Here is a 10,310-nt window from a genome sequence, read left to right as displayed (position 1 = left end):
TTAACACTGATATCCTGTAATCAACTCAGTCATTGTGACAATGTAATTACTGTTAATTTAGATAGTCTCTAATCAATAGTGTCTCATAAAATGTAATCATTTTAAAATCCCATATCTGTGTAAGAATATGAGTAACATAAGAAAGAGTTCTTTCCATTAAGGTTATAGTTCAGTTTCTTGAACTTCAAATACCTGGTTCTTATTAAGTTCCATATCATAATAGGTCCTGAGAAATGTTAGTGATTATATAATTTAGTTGTTTTAAGAACAACAATGTTACAAGGTATATAGGTGATTATCATGTGAATGTAGAGGAATGGCTTTATCAAAAGTATCTTCATGGCCTTATGGGTATTGAAAATGAGACTGCAGAAAAATATTGTAGGAATAATGGAGGTCCTTTTACTATGGTCTATACAATGTGGCATGTCACGGGAACCAGTAGTTCCTGCAGAAAAAACTAGAAACAGATGGAAGACTTTAGCAGAAAGCATATTATGTGACAAAAGTTTACTTATGACTCTCTCCTCATTACTTAGAGTTTAAGTTTGTTTAATCTTCTGATACTTTGACTTTCTTCCTTCTCCCTTTCTTCTTGTCCCCCAGGAATGACGATGAAACACTGTTAACTGTTCAGTAGAGGAAACTATGTTTCAAAGGGACCATTAAAATTTATTTTTCATTACTCCCTTGTTGGAGTTGTAAACAATCTATTAAAAAGTTTTTCTTTTTAAATAGGATAACTTTTTTTTTTCTAAAAGAAGCTTAAGGGTATTTATAATGACACTTAAAAAAATTCGTTTGCCACTCTTGCCTCCATTAGAGTCTGTCTTGCATCACACATTTAACTTGACAAGATTTCTGTGAATTTAAAAGATACGTATTTTTAATATTTGAAAAAAAAACCTCTCAGGAAATCTTGTTAAGACTAGTTTCATACAGAAAAATCTCTTGGTGATGTGAAAAAACCGTCTATTTTATTTTGTGTATTTTATACATTTAGATATTTGAACCTTCTAATTGGTCACATAAATTGTTTCCTCCAAAAAGGAAACATTAAAGTAGCTTCTTCCTGAATGATACACTTACTAGTTTTCATTTAAATGTCTTGAAGAGTTGCCCAATTAGCTCATCATATTGATAGAGTATTTCAAAACTTGAGTATTTACCACAATTTACTTATTTATTTTTATAATCATAGGACATTTTTTGGTTTCTTTAAATGGAATATAACCTTTAAAACATTTTTGTAAGAAATATTTGTAATCACAAGTCAAAAATTCCTGCCATTATGCCACAGTTTAAATTTTTTGAATCCCCTGGGACTATCTTGCCACTGGACAGAGTGGTAAAATGATTTTAACTTCAAGTTTTGCAAGCATAGTGTATCTTATATTTATCAGTTATTACATTAGTAAATAGATGTGATCCAAATTTTTTTCTGTTAGTGAGGGTGTCAAACAGGGTAACACAGAAAGTAATATATCAATATGAAATTGGAAACTGATTTCCAGCTTGGACTCCAATCAGGATGTGACTCTTTCCAGCAGTGGAATTTTATTAATCATTATTTTCTTTATCAGCAAAAACAAAACAAACAAACAAACATGGATTATGACAGAGTACATTGACCAGAGTCCAAGCACTTAGATTTTGGGATAAAAAGTGATTCATCAGGGAGCCTGGGCGGCTCAGTTGGTTGGGCGGCCGACTTTGGCTCAGGTCATGATCTCGTAGTCCGTGAGTTCGAGCCCCATGTGGGGCTCTGTGCCGACAGCTCAGAGCCTGGAGCCTGTTTCGGATTCTGTGTCTCCCTCTCTCTGACCCTCCCCCGTTCATGCACTGTCTGTCTCTGTCTCAAAAATAAATAAATGTTAAAAAAAAAATTAAAAAAAAGATTCATCAATAGAGGGGAAGAGAGAAAGAGAGAGGGAGAGAGGTGATAGGTCTGAGAATTAAAAGAAATTCAGCTGGGGATGCTCCTAGGTGGCTCAGTCAGTAAAGTGTCTGACTTTAGTTCAGGTCATGATCTCACGGTTCGTGATTTTGAGCCCCACATCCAGCTTGCTGCTGTCAGCACAGAGCCATCTTCAGAGCCTCTGCACCCCTTTCTCTCTGCCCCTCCCTCACTCATGCTCTCTCTCTCAAAAATAAATGTTACAAAAAGTTCAGCTGGGGGACGCCTGGGTGGTTCAGTCGATTAAGTGTCCGACTTTAGCTCAGGTCATGATCTCACGGTTTGTGGGTTCATACCCCGTGTCGGGCTCTGTACTGACGGCTCAGAGCCTGGACCCTGCTTTGGATTCTGTGTCTCCCTCTAGCTCTGCTCTTCCCCCACTCTTGCTCTGTCTCTCTCTCTCAAAAGTAAATAAACATTGAAAAAAAATTTTAAAAGTTCAGCTGGAACAAAGGGTGCAGAACAGTGGGAAGAGGTAAACATTGGTGAAAGGTGGGGCTAAAGAGTTATATAGGATCTAGATCTTAGAAAACTTTTCAGGTCATTTTAAGATATTTTTTTTTTACTGCTTTTATCGAAGTATGATTGATAAACCAAAAACTCTAGATATTTAATTTGCACAACTTGGTATGTTTGGAGATAACTACATACCTGTAAAACCATCATCTCTATCAATACCCTAGACTTATCTGTCACTTCCAGAAGTTTTCTCCTTCCCTCTTTGGCTTTTCTTTTTTTGGTTGTTTCATTTTTGTGAATTTTTCCATTATTCTTGTAGCTTTGTATTGATGTCCTTGCATTTGAAAGTGCATTAACCTCTTCCAGTCTTTATAGACTGATTTTGGCAAGTAATGACTTTCTCCTGCTGGATCTTCAGACAGGACTACTTCCAGGATCTCTGTCAGATGGGGCCGGATCTGGGTCACAGGGCTGCTTCTATGTCTGCAGTTGGGTTTTTGGTTGGTGGCCTTGTTACCAGGAGTTTGTACATGTGTGGCTCATGCTGGGTCCCTGGGTGGACTTGTGCTCAAACAAGGGGATGCTTCCAGGTCCTCAGTCAGAACTGTGGTTGGGATGGAGGCTATTAGTAGGAGCCGTTTGGGTGTAGTTCCTGCCAGGTCTGCTTAAGAGCAGTTGCTGGACTAAGAACACGCAGTTGCTGGAGCTGTCTCCACATGGATAAGGCGGCTTCTGGGTCTGCCAGGTCCACAGTTGATGGTCTTTCTACCAGCGTGTTGGCCTGCTTTCTCAAACAACTTTTCTCAATCTTAGGCTCTACTGATATGTTTCATATTTGTAACTGGATCCTGAAACTTGTACAAAGACACTTTGCTCTGTGGATGGTTACCAAATCAGTGTTTCTGTGTAGGGACTAGACCTGGAGACCTTCTATTTTGCCATCTTGCTGGTGTCATGCTTTTATTTTAAGAATTTTGGAAATTATCAAAAGAACAGGAGGGAACCTGTGAAGAAGAAACATTTTGTACTGGGAAAATGGCAGGAAGACAATATGGTAGAAGATAACATGATGAGTGAAAGAAACATGTTTTACTTATTACATTTAGATGATAACACTGTGAAACAATTCAGAGAGAAATTTAGGATCCAGATCTTACAGATTTTGATTCATCATTTTATGGTGATTCATTGAAGCAATGAGAATGGATGAGTTTGCTGTAGGAGATAATACTGGAATTTTAGGTAGTGAACATTCTGTGGAGGCACATTAGCATCATGTCACTGTGTTTGAGGCAAACTTCTGAAGCAATTTTTTTTCCACCATGAAATCCTTCATTTCATTAGATGGGTAAAGATGATTTAAGTATCTTTTTATTATTACATGTTTGCTATTCTTGAAGTGAATGACATACATTTGACAAAGTGCTGGGCTCCAGTATTTCTAAATCATTGGTGTGGTAGTGAGGACACATAATTTTTAAAATGGCCTGAACTTCTTTTATATAGTTATAAGAGTAGAATTTGTCATCTATTTTGGGGATAGACACTCTTTTGAGAAGGACAACAATGAGGACTGCTTTTAGTTGTCTACTCATGTATTTTTATAGGGTTAAGCATAATGCTCGTAGAGGAAGGAAATAAATAGGACTCAGCAGAAGATGACTAGCTAGGAGCTAAACAGGGAAATGGCTTTAAGAGGCCTTGTGAGGAAGTATATTTAAGAGATACTAGGAGCAGTAATAATTCAAAATTAATATTCCCTGTGCGCCCCCCCCCCCGCATCACTTTATCTTATTCTTAAGCTAAGCAGTCTGTTTAACATGACAACCTCTTAAATGTGTGTGTGTTTTGTATATACTCTTCGGGGTGTGAAATGGGCTGTGGAGAGCTTAAATACAATGAGAAATAATTATAAGATAATCAGAAAAGTGATAGAGAAGCACAATAGAGCAATCCGGAGAAAAAATTACTAAGAACTAGGAAAATATAAGAAGTCCTTAGCAATATTTGCAAGGGGGATACATTGTGTGCATTCATGCAAAATAAAGGTTATATTATTGTGATTTGGCACTAAAGGAAGAGGTGAATCCTGAATGCTGGAGACTTTGGGACCATCAGTGATTCTTAAAAATAACAAGTTTTTGAGATGGAGGATGAAAGAACAAGAGTGAGAAAGAGATGGAAATAGAGAATCACAAAATGACAGGAGGAGGGAAAGATATAAACAGTATTAGAAAGAATTAGATAAAAGGGATATACAGAGGAAAAGTTAGAAGTAGGAGCTAGTGAGGGAGAGAGAGAAGATGAGGTACATAAGAGAATGCATTAATAAGGATTTATATGGTTATAAGCAGTGGAAATTAATTCAGTTTATTTTAAAGGAAGTTTATTGTCTCACATAACTGAAAAGCCCAAGCATGAATGTTTTTAGGCCCACCTTGAACCAGGAGTTAATAATGACATCAAACCACCCTAATTCCTTCCCTCAGCTCTACTTTCCTCTTTGGTGATTTCATTTTCAGTCGGGCTCTCCCCATATATTGACAGAAATGGCCGGGAGAAGATCCAGATACATGTTCTACCTGTTAGAAATCCTTTGAAAAAAAGAGTGACTTTTCTCTGACACTCAGGCACCATTTTGGCAATTAAATATGATTAGCATGGCTTAGGTCATATAGCTACCCTGAATGAATCACTGTGAGCAGGAGATGTTCATTTTTCATTGGCCCAATCTGTGTTTCATGCTTATCATTTGATTCAGGGAATGTGGCCAGCCTCAGCCAACTATGGACTGAGAGTGGGAGAGAGTGGATTTCTTAAAATAAAAAGATGTGTTCTTTTATTAGATGAAAGGATGCTGGACAGAGCAAAATAATATATACATATGTACCTTGAGGAGACAAAGAAGATAAAGAAGAGAGCAAAGAAGAGAAAGATAAAAGAAGGAACAAGGAGAAAAGAGGGGTGGAAAGGGAAGACAAGAGAGAGAGAGAGAGAGAGAGAGAGACAGACAGACACATAGAGACAGAGAGATATTCATCACGAACAGCATCCATCATGACCTCTGTGGGACCAAGAGGCATAGTTCCATATAACTAGAAGGACTGCTACAAAGATATTATATGAAAAGGTTTTCATGGAAATTTTCTATTGTATAAATGAGAGTTCCACATTTGGCTTTGCAAACACAATGCTCTCATCATACTGAGTTCTGCAACTTCATCTGTGACTACCAAAAATACATCTTTTCCCCAAATGTAGATACTACATGTCCTAAGCACTTTCATATTTTCCATGAGTGTAAGTGTCTACTCAAGACTTTCTTCATAGCCTCTTTCACCTTCTTATTCCTCAGGCTGTAGATGATGGAGTTCAACACCCAGTGATCTCATCAAACTTCATGTCCTTTGACTTGGGCTTCATGTACATAAAGAGGGCTGAATCATAGAGTAAAACTACTACAGCAAGGTGGGCTGAACAGGTTGAAAAGGCTTTCTTTCTCCCTTCAGTAGAGTTAAGTCTCAGGATGAAAGAGTATAAAAACACAAGAAATAAAAATTAACAGTAGGGAAGTCACTAAGAAAACAATACTTGCCACTGTTATGATAAGCACATTGATGGAGACATCTGAACATATGAGTTTAAGAAGGGCCAGTAACTCACAGGTAAGATGGTCGATGACATTATTCCCACAGAAAGGCAACACCATTGTTAGGACTGTTTGCACTGTGATCTAAGACCAAGCAGCCATGTGCACATAAAGCCCTCTATTCATGATGGTGGGGTACCTCAGTGGCTTGCCATTGGCCACATACCAATCATAGTCCATCACAGCCAGGAGGATACACTCAGTGCAGCCCAACCCAAGGAAGACAGCCATCTGCAGAGCACAGTCAATAAAAGAGATGGATTTTTCTCTCAGACCTTAATGTGAACATCAGAGGAATGGATGATGATGTATGACAAATGTCCAAGAATGAGAGGTTCCCAAGGAAGAAGTACATGGGGGTGTGGAGGCAAGAATCTAGGGTGTTGATGATAATCAGGAGACTGTTTTCCAGGGGGATTATCAGGTATCATGAGGCAGAACATGAACAAAGAAAGCTGGACCTCTTGGAATTGGGAAAGTCCCGCCAGAAAGAACTCAGTCACAGCTGAGTAATTTCCCATCTCTAAGTGCCCATGTCACTTGCAGAGTTCAGATAAGTATATGACTTCAGGAAATTTAAATTTATAATTTAGTTTAAACATCACTTTAACCTATAAAATTTTGATTTTTCATGTAGCTCTGGACATCAGGAAAGGTATGGATACAATTTTGCCTTTATTGATGCTGAAACTGAAGCACTGAGAGAGTCAGTACTTTGTAGGGCCATGCAGTAGCAGGGGCAAAGTTATCAATGACCCTAAGAATTGTGCTGTGAAGTGTCAGGTCTCTAATAAAATAATAGGGACAGCATAATTCTAAATTTAATTTTTAATTTTTTAAATGTATTGTTTTTAAATTTTTTAAATGTTTATTTTTTTATTTTTGAGAGAGAGAGAGAGCGAGCGAGCAAGTAGGGGTGGGAGGCAGAGAGAGAGGGAGACACAGAATCCGAAGAAGGCTCCAGGCTCTGAGCTGTCAGCACAGAGCCTGATGCAGGGCTCGAACCCACGAACTGCGAGATCATGACCTGAGCCAAAGTCGGATGCTTAGCCGACTGAGCCACCCAGTAGCCCCCATAATTTTAAATTTAGATATAAATCTCATTATTAATGGATATTCTGAAATAAAATCATTTAAAAATGAAGCTGGCCTTATTTTAAAATAACGCACCATATACAGTCAGCACTATGCCATTTACCTTTGCATGTGACTTTCGGAGCCGAGGTTGGTTCATGGTAAGATGTGGGAAAGAAATAACTCTGACAATTTGTTGTGAGTATTAAATTACATAAGATATCTGAGGTGCCTATTATAATATACATGGTTAAAACTTTGTAATACTTTTATAATTATATTGTTGATCATAACTATTACGTCTCTTGACTAGCTCAGAAAGAAAGAATTACGTAGTGTGTTTAAGGTGATAGCACTGCCCCCGCGGTTCTGCACCACTCCAGGGATTATCCAGAATGACAAAACAGAAGAATTCCCCTCAAAAAAACGTCCAGGAAATAACAACAGCTAACAAACTGATCAAAAACGATTTAAACAATATAACAGAAAGTGAATTTAGAATAATAGTCATAAAATTAATCGCTGGGCTTGAAAACAGTATAAAGGACAGCAGAGAATCTCTTGCTAAGGGATCAAGGGACTAAGGAACAGCCAGGAGGAGCTAAAAAATGCTATCAATGAGCTGCAAAATAAAATGGAGACAACTATGGCTCGGATTGAAGAGGCAGAGGAGAGAATAGGTGAACTAGAAGATAAAATTATGGAAAAAGAAGAAGCTGAGAAAAAGAGAGATGAAAAAATCCAGGAGTATGAGGGGAAAATTAGAGAACTAAGTGATGCACTAAAGAGAAATAATCTACACATAATTGGTATTCCAGAGGAGGAAGAGAGAGGGAAAGGTGCTGAAGGTGTACTTGAAGAAATAATAGCTGAGAACTTCCCTGATCTGGGGAAGGAAAAAGGCATTGAAATCCAAGAGACACAGAGAACTCCCTTCAGACGTCACTTGAATCGATCCTCTGCACGACATATCATAGTGAAACTGGCAAAATACAAGGATAAAGAGAAAATTCTGAAAGCAGCTAGAGATAAACGTGCTCTAACATATAAAGGGAGACCTATAAGGCTTGTGACCAATCTCTCTACTGAAACTTGGAAGGCCAGAAAGGAATGGCAGGAGATCTTCAATGTGATGAACGGAAAAAATATGCAGCCGAGAATCCTTTATCCAGCAAGTGTGTCATTTAGAATAGAAGGAGAGATAAAGGTCTTCCCAAACAAACAAAAACTGAAGGAATTCGTCACCACTAAACCAGCCCTACAAGAGATCCTAAGGGGGATCCTGTGAGACAAAGTACCAGAGACATCGCTACAAGCATGAAACCTACGGACATCACAATGACTCTAAACCCATATCTTTCTATAATAACACTGAATGTAAATGGACTAAATGCGCCAACCAAAAGACATAGGCTATCAGAATGGATAAAAAACAAGACCCATCTATTTGCTGTCTACAAGAGACTCATTTTAGACCTGAGGACACCTTCAGATTGAGAGTGAGGGGATGGAGAACTATTTATCATGCCACTGGAAGTCAAAAGAAAGCTGGAGTAGCCATACTTATATCAGACAAACTAGACTTTAACTTAAAGGCTGTAACAAGAGATGAAGAAGGGCATTATATAATAATCACAGGGTCTATCCATCAGGAAGAGCTAACAGTTATAAATGTCTAGGCGCTGAATACGGGAGCCCCCAAATATATAAAAGAGTTACTCATAAACAGAAGCAACCTTATTGATAAGAATGTGGTAATTTTAGGGGACTTTAACACCCCACTTACAGAAATGGATAGATCATGTAGACACACGGTCAATAAAGAAACAAGGGCCCTGAATGATACATTGGATCAGATGGACTTGACAGATATATTTAGAACTCTGCATCCCAAAGCAACAGAATATACTTTCTTCTCGAGTGCACAAGGAACATTCTCCAAGATAGATCACATACTGGGTCACAAAACAGCCCGTCATAAGTATACAAGAATCGAAATCATAGCATGCATACTTTCAGACCACAATGCTATGAAGCTTGAAATCAGCCACAGGAAAAAGTCTGGAAAGCCTCCAAAAGCATGGAGGTTAAAGAACACCCTACTAACGAATGAGTGGGTCAACCAGGCAATTAGAGAAGAAATTAAAAAATATATGGAAACAAATGAAAATGAAAATACAACAATCCAAACGCTTTGGGATGCAGCAAAGGCAGTCCTGAGAGGAAAATACATTGCAATCCAGGCCTATCTCAAGAAACAAGAAAAATCCCAAATATAAAATCTAACAGCACACCTAAAGGAAATAGAAGCAGAACAGCAAAGGCAGCCTAAACCCAGCAGAAGAAGAGAAATAATAAAGATCAGAGCAGAAATAAACAATATAGAATCTAAAAAACTGTAGAGCAGATCAACGAAACCAAGAGGTGGTTTTTTGAAAAAAGAAACAAAATTGACAAACCTCTAGCCAGGCTTCTCAAAAAGAAAAGGGAGATGACCCAAATAGATAAAATCATGAATGAAAATTGAATTATTATGACCAATCCCTCAGAAATACAAGCAATTATCAGGGAATACTATGAAAAATTATAGGCCAACAAACTGGACAACCTGGAAGAAATGGACAAATTCCTAAACACCCACACGCTTCCAGAACTCAATCAGGAGGAAATAGAAAGCTTGAACAGACCCAAAACCAGCGAAGAAATTGAATCAGTCATCAAAAATCTCCCAACAAATAAGAGTCCAGGACCAGATGGCTTCCCAGGGGAGTTCTACCAGACGTTTAAAGCAGAGATAATACCTATCCTTCTCAAGCTATTCCAAAAAATAGAAAGGGAAGGAAAACTTCCAGACTCCTTCTATGAAGCCAGTATTACTTTGATTCCTAAACCAGACAGAGACCCAGTAAAAAAGAGAACTACAGGCCAATATCCCTGATGAATATGGATGCAAAAATTCTCAATAAGATACTAGCAAATCGAATTCAACAGCATATAAAAAGAATTATTCATCATGATCAAGTGGGATTCATTCCTGGGATGCAGGACTGGTTCAACATTTGCAAATCAATCAACGTGATACATCACATTAATACAAGAAAAGGTAAGAACCATATGATCCTGTCAATCGATGCAGAAAAGGAATTTGACAAAATTCAGCAACCTTTCTCA

The 10,310-nt window shown here is 38.0% G+C and overlaps 1 pseudogene; it reads right to left on the bottom strand.

Moving 5' to 3' along the window:
- Positions 1–5,671: 5,671 nt before the first annotated feature.
- On the bottom strand, positions 5,672–7,299 carry LOC102952686 (annotated as a pseudogene).
- Between the last annotated feature and the right edge of the window lie 3,011 nt (positions 7,300–10,310).

Source organism: Panthera tigris, chromosome D4, assembly GCF_018350195.1.
Source record: "Panthera tigris isolate Pti1 chromosome D4, P.tigris_Pti1_mat1.1, whole genome shotgun sequence".
Taxonomy (NCBI): domain Eukaryota; kingdom Metazoa; phylum Chordata; class Mammalia; order Carnivora; family Felidae; genus Panthera; species Panthera tigris.
The sequence above is the reverse complement of the archived record's forward strand: the minus strand, read 5'-3'. Positions and strand labels throughout refer to the sequence as shown.